We start from the raw sequence: 23,956 nt of genomic DNA on the forward strand, positions 1-23,956 counted from the left end.
CCCTGTCAGAGTGGATCCAGTAATTCCCAAAGCCTGTCGGTCCATGGGTTACCGTCAGGATTTAGGCGTTTATTGAAGCCCGTTCAAGTGTGCAAATCTTGCCCAGTAGGATTGCCCATTGCTACATGGAGGGAGGGTAGGGTATTCTCCAATGTATGACCAGCAATTTGCTGGCGGTAAAAAGCATAATGCCTATGACCCTGCATACAAGAGCATACAAGTGCCAGTCTCTGTGGCCAGCTCCAAGCAGCATGGCATCGGGAGATAGAGATCATTCTGGTTCTGGGAAGTCTGTGTTAGGGAGAATTCTCATAAATGGCTGATTTCCCTTACCTAATGAGTCCCTCAGCAGCTTTGCTGGATTTCTAGGGTTCATTTTTTTCACCTGGTAAGAGTGTGAGCCTTTTTCCCACTCTTACATGTGTTTTGCTGTGTGTGTTTTTACCATTTGGGTGATTTGGGCTCTGGAGCCTCACCTACTCCATGAGCATCATTTTTATGTGTGTTACACAGCACCTTCAGTCCAGTGACACAGGGTTGTCTTTTAGACTTCCCACTGACTCAATTTTTCTGGGACTGGCTACTGTCTCCCAGAAACATGTAATGTTGCCATTAACTTTATGTAGTCTCTTTAAATCGCAGACAACCCATCTTACATGGAGTATTGGAAGGGGTTAATTCTTATCCCTTTTGTCTGTTTCTCTTGGGGCACTGTTTCGCTCCCTTTTCTCCAAGACTTTGCTGGTGGCAGTGGTAACTACCCTGTTTTTCATACCACGGTTATCTTATATAACCATGGTATTGTTTTAGGCTCTTATATTAGCCTCAAACATAAACCCGCTTGACCAAATACATTTTATTTCAGCTCCAGCTGGGTTTATTCACCATTTCTTTTTGTCTTTCTCGTGTTTTACTCTGCGTGACAAACCAGGTTTGGTCCCTTTGTTTGCCATCTTTCTGCGGGCTTCTGCATAGAAGCCCTCCTTATGGCTCCTGAAAGTCTGTGTAGGCAGGATATGAGGGAGTGGTCTTAGGACCCCTGCCACGGGTTCCCTTGGTAACCCAATTTGCACTCCTGTGTGATTGGCGGGGTACTGTCCTTGCCAGGATAGCCACCCTGCTGTGTGATTGACAGCCAGGCTGTGTGAATGGGGGAAAACTGCATAAAAAGCAGGTCTCTGGGACTGGAAAAGCAGAGTAACCACTGGCACGAAAGAAACAACGAGGAGCTGATGGAAGAGGACCCCTACAATGACTGAACCTCCCGGTGAAGCCCTGCTGCAGGTCCAAATCGTCAGAATCCGACGACAGAAGATCCTCCAGGAAACTTCTCCCCTTGAGCTGGTGGGACCAACCAGTTCACCCAAACTGCAAGCCAGGACCCCTCCTCTGGTTGAATTCGCTGTACAGAGCTACAGGGGGCCGGATAGCCAGGAAGGTCGGACCCTGCTTGGGTTTGAAGGAGCGCACCTTTTATTTGTTGCTTTGCTCTGCTGCTGGTTTCTTCCCTGGGTAGTGCAGGACCCTCCAGTCTTCCTACTTTGTGTCAGTCAGACAGTCGCTTGAGGAACCGTGAGCCTGCAGGGACTACCAGGAATGTCCGCCTCAGCTACAGCTTCCTCTCCGTTTTAAAATACTGTGCAAATCCGGCTGTTCATTTCGTTCAGCCGCAGTGAAAGTGTTTGAAATCTTTCTCCAAACCAAGTTCTTGTCTTTCTCTTCTCTTTGAACTAACGTTTCTGCCAACCAACCTCGTCCGGAATCCGTGGTACGAAATTTACTGCAAACTACCCTGACCCGTGTGATCTTGAGCAAAAGACTTTTGACCCATTGACTTTGGCCCTAAGCCTTTTCTACCTGATTCGATCACTGTAGTTCCTCTTGCTCAACTGCCCTGAGTACTTACCTGTTGGTGTGGTTCAATTTCTATTAACCTTGTCTTTCCCTCCCTTTTAAATTGCTGGAGTGTCATTTTGCTCCCACTTCATTTTGTGAGCTTAACTTGTCTGGAATTTATTGGCAGTGGTGCGGTGTATTAAGAGTGTGATTTTTAAACTGCTTGTAATAGTGTAATGTTCTACAACTGAAGAGTAAAATAAAAGTATAGCCTTTTACTTGAAAACCATGAGTCAGTGTTTGCCTGAATCATGGTAATTGCTGTCCTTTGTGTAACTATTTGATGCTGCTCACTTAGTCTTGAGATAAGTCTGGCTGCTCAGCCATCGCTACCACTTTAACTGTGTAGTACAGGCTTGTACCAAAGGTGAATTTGTAGCGTCATTTGTAGTCTTAATTGTGTGTGGTGTTCCCAAAGGTTACTGCATATAATTCTGCCTAACAGTCTGATGTAACGCGTTTGTGTATTTGGCGTCACTACCCCGTTAGCTTGGGGCAGGACCAAAGTGTGTGCCCCATGGTGCCGATATCCGCACAGCCACGCCAACAGTTGGGGAAGAGATCAGGCCCATCCTATGCAGTCTGGCAGGGGTGTAATATGTGCGTTGGATTATCTTAAATAGAATCTCCCTGTTTCTGATATTCACAGATGTCCCTGTAATGGCCGAGAAGAAGTCATAGATATCCCCTGTATGTAAAGTAAGGCCGAGATCAGTGGACCGGGCCATCGCCAGTGCGCTGTTCCTGACTACATTGTTTGGAATGCTTGTATTATAAAAAGTGCAGATTCAGGGGTGCTCGCATTGTTGCCACTCCAATTCCACTTCACACGGGGCTGGGGTAGCTTGGCGGGAGATGTCATTGGTATGATGTAAAATTAGGGCACAGACCGTCCTATACTGCAACCAATGCGTGGTGTTAAGGTCCAGCAGCAGGTGTCCGGTGTGAAAGAGTATGATCTGCGGGACTTCGCACAAGTCCATGATCTTAATTTGTGACAATACTATGTTCTGACGGGGGTGTAGCTGGTGCTTTCCCCCAATTGCCATCAGTGTGCCTACGCTCATCCACATGGGTGCCAATCTGACACTGACTCCCTGTTGGGAGTGTAATTTATCAAAAACAAAGAGGTGATGGCTGGAAGGTTTAGAATGAATCTTAACCACTGGCAATGCTCTGGGCAACCCTCCAGACCACTGTTCTTAGCCTGCCAAGCCATTACAGAAGGGGAAAGACCAAATGCAAATCAGGCTTGGCCCCACCCCAAAAGGGGCAGTCCAGCCCGAACTGCTAGGCCACATCCCTTCTGCATGAGACCACAAGCATTCCCAAACATGTTTCGCCCTTGTTGGGGCTCATCAGTGAGGAGTAGCTTGGGTCTCTAGGCCTAGCAGAAACAGGACCCACATCTGGGCATACCCGTCCCACTCGGGGTGACAAAGCAAAAACAAAGAGGTGATGGCTGGAAGGTTTAGATTGAATCTTAACCACTGGCAATGCTCTGGGCAACCCTCCAGACCACTGTTCCTTGCCTGCCAAGCCATTACAGAAGGGGAAAGACCATATGCAAGTCAGGCTTGGCCCCACCCCAAAAGGAGCAGTCCAACCCGAACTGCTAGGCCACATCCCATCTGCCTGCATGAGACCACAAGCATCCCCAAACATGTTTCACCCTTGTTGGGGCTCATCAGTGAGGAGTAGCTTGGGTCTCTAGGCCCAGCAGGCACGGGACCCGCGTCTGGGAATACCCGTCCCACTCGGGGTGACAAAGCAAAAACAAAGAGGTGATGGCTGGAAGGTTTAGAATGAATCTTAACCACTGGCAATGCTCTGGGCAACCCTCCAGACCACTGTTCTTCGCCTGCCAAGCCATTCCAGAAGGGGAAAGACCATATGCAAATCAGGCTTGGCCCCACCCCAAAAGGGGCAGTCCAGCCCGAACTGCTAGGCCACATCCCTTCTGCATGAGATCACAAGCATCCCCAAACATGTTTCGCCCTTGTTGGGGCTCATCAGTGAGGAGTAGCTTGGGTCTCTAGGCCCAGCAGGCACGGGACCCATGTCTGGGCATACCCGTCCCACTCGGGGTGACAAAGCAAAAACAAAGAGGTGATGGCTGGAAGGTTTAGAATGAATCTTAACCACTGGTAATGCTCTGGGCAACCCTCCAGACCACTGTTCTTCGCCTGCCAAGTCATTACAGAAGGGGAAAGACCATATGCAAATCAGGCTTTGCCCCACCCCAAAAGGGGCAGTCCAGCCCGAACTGCTAGGCCACATCCCTTCTGCATGAGACCACAAGCATCCTCAAACATGTTTCGCCCTTGTTGGGGCTCATCAGTGAGGAGTAGCTCGGGTCTCTAGGCCCAGCAGGCACGGGACCCACGTCTGGGCATACCCCTCCCACTCAGGGTGACAAAGCAAAAACAAAGAGGTGATGGCTGGAAGGTTTAGAATGAATCTTAACCACTGGCAATGCTCTGGGCAACCCTCCAGACCACTTTTCTTCACCTGCCAAGCCATTACAGAAGGGGAAAGACCATATGCAAATCAGGCTTGTCCCCACCCCAAAAGGGGCAGTCCAGCCCGAACTGCTAGGCCACATCCCTTCTGCATGAGACCACAAGCATCCCCAAACATGTTTCGCCCTTGTTGGGGCTCATCAGTGAGGAGTAGCTTGGGTCTCTAGGCCCAGCAGGCACAGGACCCACGTCTGGGCATACCCGTCCCACTCGGGGTGACAAAGCAAATACAAAAAGGGGATGGCTGGAAGGTTTAGAATGAATCTTAACCACTGGCAATGCTCTGGGCAACCCTCCAGACCACTGTCCTTCGCCTGCCAAGCCATTACAGAAGGGGAAAGACCATATGCAAATCAGGCTTGGCCCCACCCCAAAAGGGGCAGTCCAGCCCGAACTGCTAGGCCACATCCCTTCTGCATGAGATCACAAGCATCCCCAAACATGTTTCGCCCTTGTTGGGGCTCATCAGTGAGGAGTAGCTTGGGGAGTGTAATTTATGCCATTGTGTGATTGTTGGGCTTAGTATTGGGTGGGATTTAATGTGGCCTGGGAGACGGATCGGGGGAATAGCTAGCACTTCGATGGGGGTCAGCAGTGCCATCTGGGTCAGCTCCATCTGTTTCCAGCTCATATTGTCCCCCACGTTCAGCCATCTTTTTGCCCAACAGAGCTGGGCGGCCTCATAGTAGCTCCATCACGATGGGAGGGCCAGCTTTGTTGCCCATCAAAATAATCGACCGCATGCATGGTTTTGTACCTCTCCATATAGATCTGGAAATGGCTCTGTCCAGCTCTCTATAGAGCTTAGGGGTGGGGCTGCATGGAAGCATTGTTGCTAAATATATAAGCTTGGGCATGGAGTTCATTTTTACCGCATTTATCCTGCCTGTTAGGGATAGAGGTAGCATTTCCCACCTTTGCAGATCAGACGAGGGGAATTCATATTCTGCAAGAGCCAGGAACATAAAAGTCCCATTGGACCTTATTGAATGCCTTCTCGGCGTCGATGGCTAAGATTGCCTCTTCTGGGTCCGGATCGTCCGCAATAACGTGTAGCAATCTGCGGACGTTGTCGCTTGAGTGCCTCTTAGTGATAAAAACCAGATTGGTCTTGGTGTATTAGGCGCGGAAGGACCCATTCAATCTTTTGCTCTAGGCATTTTGCCAAAATGTTTGTGTCAGAGTTTATTAATGAAATTGGCCTAAATGAGCTGCACTCATCAAGGGTTCGCCCTTCTTGTGAAAAATATTTGCTGCTAAAACAGACTTTGGTAGCCAGCCTTTTAGTTCTGCCTCAGTAAAGACTGCCTCTAGTCTGGGGGCTATGTCTTCGGTCATGGAGCGGTAGAAATCGGGAGTCCATCCGGACCCGCAGCTTTGCCAGGTGACAGGGAGTGGATAGCTCGATCTACGACTGCTGGCGATATTGGGTTGCTTAGTTCAACTTTCTGGGCCTGTGTTAGCCTAGGAAGCGGAACAGAGCTCAGGAATTGTTGCATTCTTTGGCGCAGAATGTATTCTGTGGTTGCGTACAAATCGGCATAGTATTCAGCAATTCGGGCATTAATTGCACCGTCGCCCACTAGGGGGTTTCCGTTCTTATCCCGAACAGAGGCGATTGACTGGGTGGCTTGCTGCTGTTTCAAGGCAAGCAGCACCATCAGGTGTAATGGTCTGTCGTTCTCGAGATAGTACTTCTGGGACCATCCCAAGTAAGATTTTTGGACTCTGGTGGTTGTTAGTTGCGTGATTTGGGAACGTAGAGTTTGTATGTGCATAAGAGTCTGCCTATCAGGTCTTTGTTTGTGTGCCTCCTCCAGTGTATTGAGTTCCCCAGTGAGTTGCACTTCTTTTTCTTTCCATTGTTTTACCTTGTGTGACCATCTCGATATGCATTTGTCTCTCACGAATGTTTAAAGGCATCCCAGCATGCATGTGTTTTTTTTTTCAACAAACCTTTTTATGAGGAGTTTACAGGAGGACATGCAAACACATCAACATCACATAAGAGCTTTACATCACAAAGTATTACGATTACAAGGGATCCAGTGCAGTTCTTCCAGGAACACCAACCACCCCATAGAGTTCAGTAGCTGCGGCTGTGGGAGATTCTGTGCATCTCTCTTGTTCTATACAGTGTTAAGGCTCATGTAAGCCAGCGCGTCATGTGAGGGCGGCAGGTCAGACCTGGCTACTTCTCTGCATATTCCATAAACGGTGCCCAAATGTTCTGAAAGTGTGCCATGTTTCCCAGTCGCATGGCAGTGATTTTCTCAGACACCACAATGTCCCCATTTTTTGTCCACCAAATGGGTAGGGCCTTCAGGATGCTTCCATAAGCGGGCTATGGAAATTTCTACCACAGTGAGGCAGTGGGTGATCAATTTAGCAATATGACCTGTCAATGGAAATGCGCCCTCATTGGTGTCACCTAGTAAAACTGTGCCCGGGTCCCAGGGGATTTCCAGACCGGTGATCAGTTTGATATGCTCCAAGACTACACGCCAAAATGCTTTAGCTTTAGGGCAGGACCAGAGTAAGTGAAACAGGGTACCAGTGTCTGCGCACCCCCTCGAACAGCACGGGGGAATCACAGGCTTGCTTTTTTTTAATAATTCAGGTGTCACATAGAGAAGAGGGGTACAAAGTATGCTTCCGGTTCTATTTGTAAAACATTTGGTGTTGCTATGTAATCTTTCCCATATTCTGCCCCAATCTTCTATTTCTAGTGTGCGCCCCAGGTCTTTTTCCCAATTGAGCACATATTTAACCTTTCTAGAAGGATCAGTTTTGTCAAGTAATCGATATAGTACTGAGATTTTACCCCTGGGATCCGATGTAGTCAACGTTCTTTCCAGTGCTGTTAGTTGCCTCCCTCCTTTTTCCTTAATTTCTCTTTATGATATCCAGTGTCTCCATTGAGCATAGAGGTAACGCTCAGATTCTGGGATTTTGAATTTCGTTTTCCAATCTACGAATGTGAGAGGACTACCATTCTGCAAGAAATCACCTATTTTCTTTAGGCCCCTCACCCTGCAGACCGCAAAGCTATTGTGGGGGAGACCCGGGGTGAAGTCCGGGTTAGTCCAAATCAGTCTAAGAGGACCAATCGTACCCCTACAGCCCCACTTGCACGCCGCTCGTTTCCAGTTTAGTACTGTATTTTTCATGGCCGAGAGAGGCCCTGCGTCTGACAGGGTCAGAGTGAAAGCGATATGTGGTAGGGAGGAAAGAGGACCGGGGCACCTTGCTTCCTCAATTTGCTTCCAGCAAGGCTGGTTAACCAGGGTTTCCCAGAAAACTGCATAAGAGAGTTGAGCAGCTTGACAGTATCTGGCCACATCCGGGACCCCCAGGCCACCAAAGACCCTGGAACGGAGCATTATATGTTTGGTTATACGCGGTTTCTTCCCCGCCCAAACAAATTTCATTATACTTTTCTGTATATTCACTAGGTCCCCTTCCGGGATGTTTATTGGGAGGGCGGTACAGGGCTAGATGAACCTTGGGACAAAGTTCTTTTTCACTGCAGTAATTCTTCCCAGCCACAATATTTCCTATTTTCCCCCATTGCTTTAGGTCTTTCTGTAGCTCCCTAAATAGCGGTGGGAACTTGTGTTGGTATATATGCTAATTTTCTTGGGAATTTGCACCCCCAAGTATCAAATGCAAGATTCTGCCCAGGGGATGAGGATGTTTGGGGCGAGAGTTTCCCTTTGTTTACGCAATATGTTAACTGCCAGTGCTGCAGACTTGGCATAGTTCACCTTGAATCCGGAAACTTCCACAAAGGCCGAGATCTCTTCCCATAGAGCACCCATCGACTTCATATGTGAGTGATTGTTAAGAGAACATCATCAACATACATGGCTGTTTTACATTGCTGCTTTCCTATCGTCAAGCCCTTGATATTACCATTCTGCCTCAATTTGCAGGCGAATGGTTACATTGAGAGGGTGAAGATGAGCGGGGATAGTGGGCATCCCTGTTGGGTGCCTCTGGTTAGGTGAATCTTATCTGATCTTATCCCATTGATTCTTAATTGCGTGGAGGAGTACTGATAGTTGGACATCACCCAGGTTACAAAGTTAGGGCCAAACGCAAAATGTGACAGCATTCCTCTAATGTATCCCCAATCTAGGAGATCAAATGCTTTGTGAGCATCTATTGAAATTGCAACCATTTTCTCCCCCTTTCTGGTCGTGGACTCAATTATGTCAATTGTTTATGTTTATGTTTTCCATTTATATAGCGCACCAGGTACCCTAAGGCTTAAGGGCGCTTAAAATGTAAAAACTCAGACAGGACAAAAAAACTCATACAGATAGAAGAATCAAGGAGCTAGCTTGAGAACACAGTCCTGAGGAAAGCAAGATCAGATATAAAATGGGAGGTCACTGAGAAAAGAGCAGTTTTCAGCCCTTTCTTGAAGATCTCAGTGGATGAGGTGATCCTCAATATGGATGAAAGAGAATTCCACTTCTGAGGAGCTGCAGATATAAAAGCGGCATCCCTTGATTTTTTAGTTTTCAGACGTGGCACGATAAGGGTGTTGGTTTCATCCGATCTGAGAGATCTGGTGTGTTTTTTTTTTAAATGATCAGTTTTTTCAGATACGTAGGCATGGTCCCATGTACACATTTATGTGTAATAAGAAGAAGCCTGAACGCTACCCTAGCCTGAACAGGTAACCAGTGTAGACTTCGGCAAGCTTCTGACACATGATCCCTTCTTGTCAGGCGTTTCACCACTCTGACTTCTCCGTTCTGTAGGACCTGTAGACAATGGAAATCAGATAGTGGCAGCCCTACAAGGAGGCTGCAACAATAATCGATCTTTGATCCAATGATAGCCCTTGCCAATGTTTCAGAATTTGTTTCTGAAACAAAAGGCCTAAGGCAGAGAAACAGCTTGATGAAGTAGGAAGCCGAGAAAACAAGGCTATTCACTTGTGCCTTCATGTTCAAGATTTTATCTAAATAAATGTCCAGCGTTTTGACTTTGCCCATGACATCTATTTGACAGCTATCTATGAGGAATGACTTGTAGCTGGGTCCTAGCTTCTCAAGTTTATTCTGGGGCCGATAAGTAAAAGCTCAGTTTTTGAGCCGTTAATGGCTAGGCCATTGACCACCATCCAATCCTGGATGTTTTTTATAGACTTCATTAATCCGGCATTCATCCTCCACGTGGGATCCTGAACTGGGGATGACGCATTGTGTGTCGTCTGCATAATTAGCAAATATGATCCCTTCTTTTTCAGGCATCTGGAAGAAGGGAATCATAAAGATATTATAGAAGCAGGGCGGCACACAAGCTCCTTGAGGGACACCATACCTAAGCGTGGTAGGTTTGCACTATCGCTGGCCACTCTGACTTGCCTATCGTCTAGAAAGGAATTAACCCAATTTACCGCCTCTTGAGAGAAGTTGGCATTCATCTTTAACCTGGTGGACAAGATGGCATGGTCCACCAGGTCAAAGGCTGTCGACAGATCCAAAACCATTAAAAGCGAAATAAGTCCTCTGTCCATTTTATGAAGGAGATGAGATTTAAGGGCCAACAGGGCCGTCTCAGTGCCATGATTCATGCGGAACCCGACTGGTATTCATGGTAGACATGATTTTGCTCCATAAAGATGGAAATCTGATTATAGGCCACCCTATTCAGGATCTTCAACAGGAAGGGTGTATTTGTAATAGGCCTGTAATTAGAAGCTGTGTGAGGGCAAATATTAGGCTTTTTCAACAATGGTGTAATCCATGCATTTTTTATATTATCTGGGACTTTATTAGCCGCAAAAGACGCATTAACAAACTTCGTCAAAGCTGGAATAAGGACTGGGGAACACTCTTTAATTATAATAGAAGAGCAAGGATCCCCTTGGCAGCTGGTGCTTTTTAGTTGGGAGATCACCTTGACCAGTTCTTGATCAGAGATAGGCTGAAAACTGAACACTGCTTGTTCCTCTGATTTCTTGATTAAGGTCTGTAGGTTATCCTCTAACACTTGTTTAGGCAAATCGAGTTTCTTTAGCTCGATCACCTCTCTTATTTTCTCAGGTTTATTAGATAAGGCAAATTGTATTTCCATACACCAAGCCTCATCTTTATTGATGTTGAGGCCGGGAGCATGCGACTGCTCTTTTAAAATTTTGAACAGTTCCCAGCTATCTGATTTAGCTTTTATTATCCTAGTGTTGAAGGATTCTTTCTTAGCCAAAAATATGGCTGATTTATAGTCCCTAGAGAATTTCTTGTAAACTTCGATATCCGCAAGGTCTTTGTTTTTACGCCAGATATAAAGAAGTTTAGTTTTCTTGGATTTGAGTGCTTGAAGCTCTTCATTAAACCATGAATTGCGTACCGCTAAAGGTTTTATTTTATTTCTAATTGGCGCCAGCTTCTCTGTGATTGAGCCAAGAGAGTTCAAAAGTATAGTTGACATTTCTTCAAGATTATCAATCATGGTAATCTGGTTATTAAGAGTGGATGCCTAGTCAGCAAGGTGGGTAAGGTTTAACTTACTACGATTTTGTACCTTGAGTAATGTCTTAGGTGGAATAACTCCTTTTTCATAGTAATCTGTCTGTATTTGGAAACAAATACAGAAATGATCTGACCAAGGGCAGGCATGCACCTCTTTGTTAGAAAGGCTGAGGTTCAGGGTGGAAAGCCAGTCAAGAGTATGTCCCTTGATATGAGTGCAGACTCTAATATGTTGAGACATCTCAAGGGAATCAAGTATATTTTCCATAGTATTGGCTGTGGCATCTGTAGCACATCCCAGCCATAAATTAAAGTCACCTAACAGAAGTAATTTAGTTTTAGGTTTGAGGAAGGACAGTAAGGTGCTATTTAAGGTAGCTGCAAAGGTGGAATCAGAGGACGGAGCTCTGTATAATAAAACAATATTCAGAGTAGTTTCCGTATTAACAGATAATTTAACCCTTAAAAGTTCTGTACCCTGTATTAAATCAATCTTACAATCCCATGTTCTGAACTGAGATTTAATGATAAGGGCAACACATCCCCCCACCCCCCTGCTCGATATCCTGTCCTTTCTGAAAATACGATAGACCTCAAGGGTGGCCAACTCCAGTATGGGATCTGCTGCTTCATAGCCCCAGGTTTCAGTAAGAGCGCATATGTCCAGATCTAGGTCCCGAATCATAGCTGCTAACTGGGTGGCATGTTTAACAAGAGATCTAGCATTTAACAACATACATTTAAGGGAACAGATCGTCCCACTGGGCACATCAGCAATGGGCTGAGCCCTGTTAATCGACAGAGACTCTGAGTCCAAGATAGTTTGGGCTAAAGTGGTGTTTATCACCTCATGTGTTATACCACAAGGGGCGGTTAGGTCCTGTAAAGGGTCAAAACTATAACTGATGGACACTCGATCAGTGGCAGCGTAAGTAATCTGCTTATTAAGGACCTTAAGAAGAGGCTGACACGATGAGTGAATGTCGCTCAGTGTTTCGGATACTGTAGTAGTGGGAGAAATTCTCTCCCTTGAGGCACATTGTAAACTTAGAGCATCCATGCGGTCTCTGGCTTGCTGTATAGCATCCAAAACCTCCTTAATGCCCATGATGTAAACTTACCTTACAATAGGAGGTTGAGACCTAGTCCCTGTCTCCCGGAGCGAACCGGAGCAAACCGGCTCCTACGCGCCTAATGTTATCATGGGTACTTCTGCCAGGGATAAAGCCTGTCTGATCTGGCTGTATTAATTTTGGGAGCGCCCCACTCAGGCTATCAGCCAAAATCCTAGAGAAGATTTTCCCATCATTGTTCATCAACGTGATCTGCCTATATGAGGAGCAAGGCTCTTGGTCTTTGCTTGGCTTAGGGGTTAGTATGGTTAGTGATTCCACCATTGACAGGGTGATAGTTTTCGTGGTAAGGAATGAATTAAATAGGACTGCAAGGTAAGGGGCTAGGATATATGAATATGTCTTATAGAATTTGGCAGTGAACCCGTCAGGCCCTGGGAGTTTTTCAGGGACTTAATTGTCTCTATAATTTCCTCTGTTGAAATTGGGCATTCTAAGGGGTCCAATGGGGCCAGGGAGGGAGTGTTGGTACCGAGATGTAAATATTGCTCTTGGATTTCAGGATTAATGGGGGCTCCCACCATAATTTCCCTGTTTGCTCAGTCATAATTTCCATTCTCCCCAGTTCAGTGAATCGCATATTCCCATCTTCCCCCTTTAGTTTTAGAATGTTATTTCTGTTGCAGATCTTTTTTAGTTTGTTTGCCAGGACCCGATTAGCTTTGTTCCCATTAATATAATGGAATTGCTTTGTATATGCCAGAGCCCTGGGTGATCTACCTGCCCTGTGCATTTCTAAGGCTATCCTGGCTTTTTTGAGTTCCCTCTCACCTTTCCTCGTTTGATGCTTTTTATAGCTTTTCTCAAGATCCGCTACTTCCGCTTCCAGTTTGGATCCCTGAAGTCAGGCGATTCTTCTTTGCTCTGCAACTGAGCTGATCAGTACCCCCTTATCACAGGTGTCATGGCATCCCAGATCATGGCTATAGGGGATGCCCTAGTTGTTTTCTCCTCAAAGTAGTTGGCAAGAGTCTCCCCCAAAACGCTTTTTATGACAGGGTCTAATAGGATAGAGTCTTGGAATTTCCAGTATTTTTGGTGGGGGACTGGAGAGCCCTGTATTCTTAGATCCGCTGTGACCGGGGCGTGATCTGATAGTAGGGGAATAGGCAGGGGAATAGTACGCCTGGCATCAAGATCAAGTCTATTCTGGAAAAGCCCTTGTGAGCATTAGAGTAAAAGGTGAAGTCATCCGAGCCCGCATTAGCTAGGCGCCAGATATCAATTGTCTCTGTTTCCCTAGAGAAATTAGCGAGCCACAGTGTCCGGGAGAAGTGTGCTCTAGTTGGGGAGAGAGTTTTATCCACTTGAGGGTCTGGGACTACATTGAAGTCACCTCCGATCAATAGGTGCCCCTCAGCGAATGCCAGGATCGGTGGAATTAGATCCAGCAAAAATCTCTTGCGTGTTTTTTGGGGAGTAGATGGCTGCTATGGTAGGTGGCTGTTCCAGAAACAAGTCTTTTAAGTAAGAGGAATGTCCCCCCCCCGGGTCCCATTTTACTGTAATTTGGCTTAGAGGCACACTTCTACTGAACAGAATGGCTACCCCAGCACGCATGTGCATTATATGATTGGTTTATGTTGCTGTCCCAGAACCCCGTCATGTCTTCCCAAAGTTTATCGACAAAGTCTGTATGTGTTAGTGTCCTCATATTAAGGCACAATGATACGGTTTTGCAAGGAGTGTCTGGCAATGTCATCCTGAGCCGCACCGGAGTGTGGTCCGAAATGGTGATAGGTAATATGGTGCAGACATCTGCTATGTACATAGCGTTATGTGGTATGAATCAATAATCGATCCTGGAATAGCTGAGGTGGCTGTGGGAGTAGTATGTGTAATCCCTGCAAGATCCATGTATATGTCTCCAGGCATCCCTTAAACCCAGGTCCGATAGAACGGTACTTAGAGTGGTCTGTTTCCTCAATTTTATTGGTCCAGTCATGCCGGTGCTAAGGTGGTCTAACGTAGGGTCAATGGCTACACTAAGACCCCCCTCACAAATGTGAAATTCCCCAACAGAGAAGCACAGGTGACAAAGGCTTGAGTGAAGAAGGATGGGTTATCTGTTGTAGGGGCATAGATGTTAAGTAAGGTAACCGTGTGGTGATGGATCTGTCCCTTGATGGCAATATATCTACCCTCTTTGTCTGTGATCGTGTCCAGGATTTATGAGGGGGACCCGTTTCTTTACCAATATGGATACTCCACGTTTGCCCTGGCATGGAGCATGAGCCACAGCCCCCACCCAACCGCATTCAAGTTTCTTAGACGCAGCGTCGTTTAGGTGTGTCTCTTGCAAGTATACCAGATCCCCCTGAAGATCTTGCATATGATTTAAGACTCGCCGTCTTTTTATAGGATGTCCAAGCCCCTGTACATTAATTGTCACTAGTGCGAGTGTAGCCATCTATTAAGAAGATAGGAGCATAGATGTGCAAGATCACCCATTCCCATGCAAACCAAAGCCCCCCAATGGAGGGGCGCGCTCTCATAGTAGGCGGGTAGCACATATTGCTCGTGTCTATTGATGGTCTGGATCCTCCCCCGGGATAGGGAGCATCCAACGGGAGACGCCCCATTTAGTAGTATCGACTGAGCGAGCACTAGTCTCAAATTCGAGCCAATTCAGTGTCTGAGTCTAGGGGGAGCCAGTGTGGCCACAGAAGCTGGAAGCTTATATGTACCTGCACGTCAGTGTCTCTCTACGCAGTTCATCACCTGTTTGGATGGACATAGAAAAATGCATGCTGCTGACGAGTGTCCCGTCATCCGGTCTGGCCCCACCGACAGCAGCCCCGCCTTTGGGGCCCGCCTGCTAGCCCCTGTGAATTGGTCTTTCCGAACGCTATTCTCCTGAAGGCGATGTGATCATTCTTGGACTTCCTTCCTCGAGCGGTCCGGGCTCCGGAGGTTCCTCCCAGCCCATTGGTGTGTTAGGCAGAATCCTGTGCAGTGCCCTTAGGGACCACTACACACAATTAAGACTACAGGTGGCAATACTAGTTTTACCTTTGGTACAAGCCTGTACCGCTATGTCATAGTGGTAGCAGTGGCGGAGCAGCCAGGTTTATCTCAGTATATGAGCAGTAGCAGAGATTACACAATGGGACCACAATTACTGTGACTCAAGCAAACACTGACTCAAGGTTTCAGGTAGAAAAATATAAGTACATTTATTTTTAAACCATTCATTATAAACACAACACTTCTATTAAACTTAAATAAAAACCACACGTTAAATATACTACAACTAACCAATTCACTTTGTACATTAAGTCTCAAGGTAAGTACCCTGTGTTTGAATGAACCGGTGTTACGAACAAAACACGTTACCACGAATACGATTGCGATCACTTTTTGACAGTTCGGTCTACTAGATCAACGCGTATCCGTGACATGAAATGCTACCGGGGCAAAACACACTTAGCACCTGAGATACCCAGAGGGAGTTGGAGGCAAAAATCACAGGCAATATTTCGGTTAGGCAGGCAGAATCAAGAAACACTCAGAGACAGGAGTTCAAAAGTCAAAGGGCCGGAGCCAGGGTAGAAAGACACCGGGGCCTGTTGCCGAAGATCACACAGTCAGACAGTTCACGATTCAACGTAGCCAAAAAGCACTTCGATATTGTCAATGTTCGGAAGCAAAAGTTATAAGGAGGGAAGACAAGGGCAAGCCTTGGAAATGAAGAAAAGGGTTCAGTTTCCTCAAGTAGAACACAGTACCTTGTTCCAATGCTGCAGCTGGATCCGTGGCAGTTGTTCCTGTTGGTTTCCCGCAGACCCACGATTCCTGGAGCTTCGTTGTGAAGGAGGACGTCTGAAGGGGGTCTGCACCACACAGGGATGAAGCCGGCAGTAGCGACGAAGAATAAAAGGTGTGCTCCTTAAAAACAGGAGAGCCTCTTCAGATGGCTATCCGGACCATAACAGCAGCGTGCAGCGATTTCGACCAAGGAAGAGGTTCCTCTGGCTGTAGAAGATGAGCTGGTTGTTCCCACCAAGCTCAAGGGAAGAAGACTCCGGACTGGATCTTCTCTAAGTCATTGAAGGGAAGATAGCTCAGGACTGCAGCAGGGCTTCATCGGGACAGGGTAGTTGCAGCAGCTGTCGTTCTCTCTGCTTCTCTTCGGTTCCTTGTAGTTCCAGTGGCGACTCTCTGACTTCAAGCCCAAGAGACCTGCCTTTTATGCGAAAAACCCCCATTCACACAGCCTGGCTGTCAATCACCCATCAGGGGGGTTGTCAAGCCCGGACAACTACCCTGGCCAATCATGACAAAGTGCGCTTGAGGAGGGCTTCTGAGCAGAAGCCCACCAAAAGACAGTGAACAAAGAAGGCGAACCTAGTTTGCCGCGCAAAGTAAAACACAAGAAGGACTTTAACAAAAAGAAATAGCGGATAAACCCAACCGGAGCCAAAAGAAAGACGATTTGGTCAAGCGGGTTTATGTTCGAGGCTAATATAATAGCCAAGAAAAGTACCACGTTTATCTAATATAATCGCGGTAGAAACGTTAGGGTAGATACCACTGCCACCAGCCAAGTCTAAATGTTAAAAGAGCGAAACAATGCTCTAGGAGATACAGATACAAAGGGATACAAATTAACCCTTTCCAGTACTCCATGGAAGATGGGATGTACTGGATCTGTGGTAGATTGACTAAATAAAGTTAATGGTAACTTGACCCTTTTCTGGGGGACGGTAGTCGCCTCAGAAATGGAGTCGAGGGAAGTCTCAAAGACAACCCTGTGCCACGGCACTGAAGGTGCTGTGTGACACACAAAAAGAAGGGTGCTACTGAAGTGGTGTACTTCAGAGTCCACAATCACAAAAACAGGTAGAAACACACAGCGAAACACAGGTAAGAGTGGGGGGAAAAGCTCTCACTCTTACCAAGTGGAAAACAATAAACTCCAGAAGTCCAGCAAAGCTGCTGGGGGACTCACTAGGTGAGGGAAATTAGCCATAAATGAGAATTCTCCCTAACATGGTGCCTGCCCCGGAATCCGATAGTCCCTCTGGTTCGGCCTAGGCTGCGATGATGAAGCACGAGCCCCCTGTTCCACCTCTAGGGGAAAGTCTTCTGTAACCAAGGATTGTTGTTGCAAAAAATGCCAGGCATCTTCCGGGTATTCAAATGAGTGCCATTGGCAGTCGAGCTGGATACACCAGACTGCTGGAAACTTAAGCTAGTGCCTTAGGTCTTTACCTTTAAGTGCTTTGATGATCGGGTTGAAGCCTTTTCGGCGGTGAGAGACCTCCGCCGAGTAGTCGTTAAAGAGGCGTAAACGGGCATTCCTGACCTTTATCTGGCCGACCACTCTGTATGCCTACAGGATGGCCATTTTGTGCTGGAAATTCAGAAATCGGAGCGTTATCACTCCAGGCCACTTTCCTGGAGCTGGTTTGGGGATTGGTGCTCAGTGTATTCTCTCAATGATATAGTCTCGGGGTTGTCGATGTGAAGTACATCCTGTAAAAAGTTGTACGTAAAGGTTTCGAAGTCTGGGCCCTCTGCGTTCTCCGGTAGGCCGACCATTCTAAGATTATTGTGCCGCGATCTATTTTCTTGGTCCTCCAGCTTGGTGCCTAGGAGTTGTGCCTCTCAAAGGACTCGATCCAGCTCTGTCATAGTGGTCTCGTGATTATCTTCCAGGGAGCTGATGCGCTGTTCATTGTTTGCGGTCCTCTCTGCCTGTGCATTGAGTCTAGTCTGGACATCCTGAAGATCCTGTTTAATGTCTTGGACTGTTGTATTAGTCTCTTCAGTACATTGGCCAATCATTTTCATCCCAGCCAATATGGCCTGGGATAGCCATGGTTGTTTTGCGGCATGCAGAGCAGCGTGGTAGGGCGGCGTCGCCAATGGGGCTAGACAATATAGGCGTTCAGGGGAGTGGCTGGAATCACTGGTAGCATAGTACTGGGGTCGCTTCTGTGAACTGTCCTCGTGGGGCCCTATGCCTGCATCATCGTCACATATCAGGCTTGGTCACAGGATATGGTGGAGAAAGGATTTCTTGCTGTTGGGTTACCACTCTATGGGGGGCCATGTCCACGCGCAGCAGTCAATAAGTGGGTGAGGATGGACACTGAGCGGTGTCCAGAGTATATGCAGAGGTATCTCCACTCTGGCTATTGTTATATCTGCCCCTGTTCACAGTTTAGCTGGTCTAACTTTGTGGAGTCCAGTGGCCTCCATTCTCAGGGCCTGAACGTTATATTCTCTGTGGGTCATCTGGAGTCACCCCTCCCGTGGGGGCCACCATATATTCCGCCCATATCTTCACCCAGCCAGGTTCAGATATACATGTTTTCAGGGATGTGGGGCAGCCGTGCCAGCTGTCATAGTCATCCGCGTCACCCTTGTCTGTTGGGCCTGTTCCTCCTCCTCCCAACAATACTGAGAAGCTCTGTGTTAGTTCCACAGGGGAGGGGAGTCACCACCACGGCCTGGTCTTCACCAACCTGATATTGGAGCCGTGACAGGGCGCTGCCCGTGTGGGCTGCGGCACCCAAATGATCCAGGGAAGGGCCCTGACAAGCCCCCGTGTTTAAATCTGGGGGTAGTCGCCTCCTCGTTTTGTGATCTCAGTAGGTGGGCCTTACGAGCCACACTGCTGCTGTCCCGGTGGCAAAGCAGCTAGGGAGGAGGGTCTGGGCAATGTTGGGGCAGGGAGCCACTATCAGTGTAGTAATATTTGTGTCTGCAGACACCGCCGCCCCGGGCACTGCTACATTGCATCATGTGCCCCTCGTTGGGATCAGTTCCGGGCTCTTCTGCGGTGTCGGATCATGGGCCTGTGTACCATTGAAGGGCCCACTGGCCGCCCCCTCTAAAACTGTAGCCCATCTTGCTGTTACGCTCACCTGGTCTCCACGGGGGCGTTGGGGTGCGGTTGGAGCCCTCCCTGGACCTGGCTCCCGTGGATCAGCTCTCTCCCCCAGCCACTGCGTTATCGAGGACCCAGGATACTGGTTCTGCCGCTGAGGGAAGATGAGAGACGGTATAAATGGCGTGGTGACGTCGGGATTCCCCTCAACCCTTTCGTGATAGAAGGTTGTGAGCAAGAGTTTGCCCATGCAAGCTCACCTGTTTTGCTGGAAAGATGAACTCTCAGTCCTGCTTTCTTCTAGTCGCTGTAGATGGACCTAGTTGCGTCACTGGTCCTTGGCGTGAAGGGCCAGACCGGCTGCGACCATTCCGTCTTAAAGGTAAGTTTTTGTAACTATGATTATTGTTCATATTGATTGTGTTAATCTTCCTCCATGATTATTGTCTGTAACCCTATATTGTCCTTGCTCTCTTCCTTAGGTATGAAGATGACCCAGGATCGTGTGCTGACAAAGTCTACTCCGGAGGAGCTACCAGAGGTAAGTGGCCTCTACCTGAAGCTTGCCGCTCGGAGTATGAAAGTCTATGCAAGTGCTAACTTGTGCTTCTTTTCCCTTTGCAGGTGCAGCTGATCGGTGCTTGATGGCGGTTTCCGAACTCCTACAGGCGGCCGGAGATGTAGATCCTCGAGAATGGTGCGTTGGAAGAAGATCCTGTGTTGATGGTAGTTCGGGACTGGTAAGGATGCCGGGCGGCACCCGCGATGGGGCTGCAGATCCAGGTAAGACATGCACGTGGCTGCAGAAGGGGGAAGCGTTAGCAGTGCTTCCAGCGATGGTGCGGCTGACCCCAGTAAGAAGAGCGCGTAGTTGCAGAAGTGAAGCGATGGCAGTGCTTCCAGCGATGGTGCGGCTGACCCAGGTAACATGCGCGTGTAGTTGCAGAAGTGAAGCGCTGGCGGTGCTTCCAGCGATGGTGCGGCTGACTCAGGTAAGATGCGTGTGTAGCTGCAGAAGTGAAGCAATGGTGTAGCTGATTAAGGTAAGATGTGCGCGTAGCTGTAGAAGTGAAGCGATGGTGTGGCTGACCTAAAGGTAAAATGCGGGAGGGTTCCTGGAGACTGAGGATACACGTGCTGAAAGAGGTAAGATCTTCTGAATGGCAGTAAGCGTTACGCTGCACTAGCAGACTAACGCGAAGCGCCAGCATGCGGGTGGGGCTGGCTTATATAGCCTGGCCCTAGCCACTCCCTTTAGGCCCCACCCTGAGGCCCCACCTTGCCACTCCTACTGCCTTCTGCACGTGCCTTCCATGCATTGCTAGGGCCCCGCCCTGCCCAGATGCACGTGCCATCAACAGCATGTGTGCCAAGCACACTTTATAATGAGCTTGGTGCCAAAGGCGCCAAGACTGGGTCCATTGGGCCCCTGTAGGATGTGAAGTGACTGGTCAATGACCAGTGGCCATGACACTTGCTTGCTGCCATATCTGCATGTATGCTGTGTACCATTGAAGGGCCCACTGGCCGCCCCTCTAAAATGTAGCCCATCTTGCTTGCTGCCATATCTGCCTATATGCTGTGTACCATTGAAGGGCCCACTGGTCGCCCCCTCTAAAACTGTAGCCCATCTTGCTTGCTGCCATATCTGCATGTATGCTGTGTACCATTGAAGGGCCCACTGGCCGCCCCCTCTAAAACTGTAGCCCATCTTGCTTGCTGCCATATCTGCCTGTATGCTGTGTACCATTGAAGGGCCCACTGGCCGCCCCCTCTAAAACTGTAGCCCATCTTGCTTGCTGACATATCTGCCTGTATGCTGTGCTCCAAGTAACCACCAAAGTATCCACTCCAATCCACCTAGTAGCATGCTCTAAAACATGTCGCACACACTCCCACTCTCACACAACGTTCCATCCACACCTTTTCTACCAGCACTTACCACAGGAACTGTCATGGCCCACAGAAAGTGCCCCTTCTGGACTTCCTGGTCCTTATCGCGACGGGGCTTGTATTAATTGTTTCTTCCAACATGGCCGTATCACATGACACGCCTCGCACCAGCCTTCACGGCGGACGTTGTACATCCCATAAATGTGCCACGCCCCTGCGGCCTCGCGCATCTCAATGCTATTGCGAAGTAGCGACCAGACGTGTGCTCCGTAGCTCGTGGTATTGTATCCTTTGCTTCTTCAAGCTTACCCCATCCTAGTCCCTTTCCTTCCATTCTTGGTTCCTGGACTTGTGCGCTTGTTGCGCACCCTGTTACTTTCCCGGACTCCTGGATTCCTGCATCCCGGAACCTTGAACGCACGCTGGAGTCAGAAGAGACTCATGCAGCTTTATTCAAGACTCGATCAGTTCGCAAGAAGGCATCGACCAAGAAATCCAGCAAAGATCAAACTCAGGTGAGAAGGTGGGAACTCCTTGACAGTTTGAGACGCCACCCGACCGAACTCGATATGGACATGGAAGCTGCTGTCCAAGATTTGATGCGTGGCATGCAAGATCTATCAACCGAGGTGCAGAATCTAAAGGCGGAAAACGCCGCTCTCAAACAATTAGTTCTATCCCGTGATTCTGCCACAAAAGAAAGTGTATTGCTGGGCGGCATAGTGGACAAATACGATGGCTCAGCAAAAACCCTTCGTGGATTCCTGGATTCATGTTTGGTCCACTTTACTTTTAAGCCCTATTACTTTTCAACTCCCAGGGCTAAGGTGGGGTTCATAATTTCCCACCTTTCAGGAAATGCCTTGACCTGGGCTACGTCCCTCGTTAATTCCGGCGATACTCTTCTGGATGATTATGATGGCTTCATACAAGCCCTTAAGACCATGTTTGACCATCCAGAGCAGGTCTATAGTGCCCAGGAACGCTTGTTAGACTTCCAGCAAGGATCCCAGGATATGCTCATCTATGTTACACGATTCAAACAATTAGTCAAGGAAACGGATTGGTCCCCGGAGGCTAGTTTTACCCTTTTCAGGAGAGGACTGAATGAGGAAATTAAGGATGAGTTGGCCAGAGTGACTCGCCCAAACTCATTTCAGGCAATAATGGACCTTGCCTTGCAAATAGATTTCCGTATCCAGGAAAGGAAGGCAGAGAAGAAGAAATCCAGAGCTAATCCTCCAAAGCTGTCTTTCGAGAATACCACCAAGACGGACACAAACCCAGGCTCAGTCTCTGAACCTGAACCCATGCAGATAGGAGCCTTCCGTGGACCTATATCCCCGCAAGAAAGAATGAGAAGGATTCATATAAGGTTGTGCATGTATTGTGCCTCAGACAAACACTTGGTTAGGCAGTGTCCTCTAGCCCCTCCTCGGCGTTCGGGAAACGCCAGCTCCCGATCCTAGATGGAGCAGAGCTTCGGGAGAGAGATGATTGCTCCACAACAATTCCATCCTTGAACTCTCCTGGACAAAACTATTTGGTGATACTACCGGCCTTCCTGTCGCCCTCCAAGAATAAAACCTATCCCATTCTGGCCTTGGTGGACTGCGGAGCTATGGGAATCTTCATTGATCAAGACTGGGCTGTTAGTCATCATATTCCGTACGAGACACGAAGCACCATGCAGCCGGTGGAAGCAATCGACGGAAGACCCCTCTCTTCAGGACCCATAAGCCTGCAGACAAAAGAGATCCAACTTTCCATAAACCATCACCAAGAGCGGATTACATTCGACATCATTAAGTCAGCCCATTACCCCATGGTATTAGGTATGCCCTGGTTACAAAAACACAATCCGTATATCAATTGGACAGCAGGATCACTATTCCTGGGCTCAGAGTTTTGTATGTCCCACTGTCTATCCCTGGATCCCTCCTCGACACCTCCTAAAGAACCCCTAAGAGACCAGAAAACACCACTCATGGTTTCCAATATCATAAAAGTCCCAGAGGCCTATCAAGGATATGCTGATGTATTTTCAACTGCCATAGTCCAGGCCTTACCCCCCACAGACCTGAAGACTGTGCCATAGATACAGATCCCTCAGCAGTTATTCCCTTCGGCAGAATGTTCATTCTTTCTGAACCTGAGAAAAAGGCCCTCTGAGAATACCTGGACACCAATCTTGAAAACTGCACCATAACACCCTCAAAATCTCCAGCGGGTGCTTCGTTGTTCTTAGTTCCCAAGAAGGACACCAAGGAACTCAGACCTTGCCTCCACTATCGTGGCTTAAATCAATGATCTCGGATATCCTGGAAGCTGTGAGAGGCGCAGTAATATTCACGAAGATGGATCTCTGGGGTGCCTACCATTTAATCCGTATCCGGGAAGGAGACGAATGGAAAACAGCCTTTAGAACACCCTTTGGTCACTATAAATATATAGTCATGCCCTTTGGACTAGCTAATGCCCCCACAGTTTTTCAACATTTTATGGATAAGGTGTTTTCTGACATGTTATTCCTCTTCGTCATTGTCTATCTGGATGACATATTGATCTTTTCCAAGGATCCTCTAAAGCATGAAGAACATGTAAAGGCAGTATTACAACGACTCTGTGAATACAAACTTTTAGCCAAACCCGAAAAATGCTTGTTTCATGTTACTTCTGTTCACTACCTAGGATTCATCCTTAGCCCAGAAGGAATTGGGATGGACCCTTCAAAGGTAAAAGCCATACTGGCTTGGCCCGCTCCCACATCTGTGAAACAAGTTCAATCCTTCCTTGGGCTTGCCAACTTCTACCGGAAGTTCATTTCTACCTTTTCCCAGATTGTTCAGCTGATCGTTGCTCTCTTGAAGAAAGACACCCCTTTTATCTGGTCTACACTGCAAGATAAAGCATTCCAACGATTGAAGACAGAGTTCACGCAAGCCCCCATCCTGGCCCAACCCGACATAAATCGCCCATTCCTAGTGGAAACGGATGCCTCTAACTACGCCATAGGAGCGGTCTTGAAACAGGTACTTGAGGATAAACTGGAACACCCCATTGCCTACCTCTCACGAACCCTGACTCCCAGTGAGACACACTATTCCGTCCCGGAAAAGGAACTGTTAGCCATCCGCTAAGCCTTCACTGAATGGCGACATCTACTTCTGGGTGCTAGATATCCAG

This window comes from Ambystoma mexicanum, chromosome 5q (genome assembly GCF_040938575.1).
Source record: "Ambystoma mexicanum isolate Mex_15411 chromosome 5q, UKY_AmexF1_1, whole genome shotgun sequence".
Lineage (NCBI taxonomy): Eukaryota > Metazoa > Chordata > Amphibia > Caudata > Ambystomatidae > Ambystoma > Ambystoma mexicanum.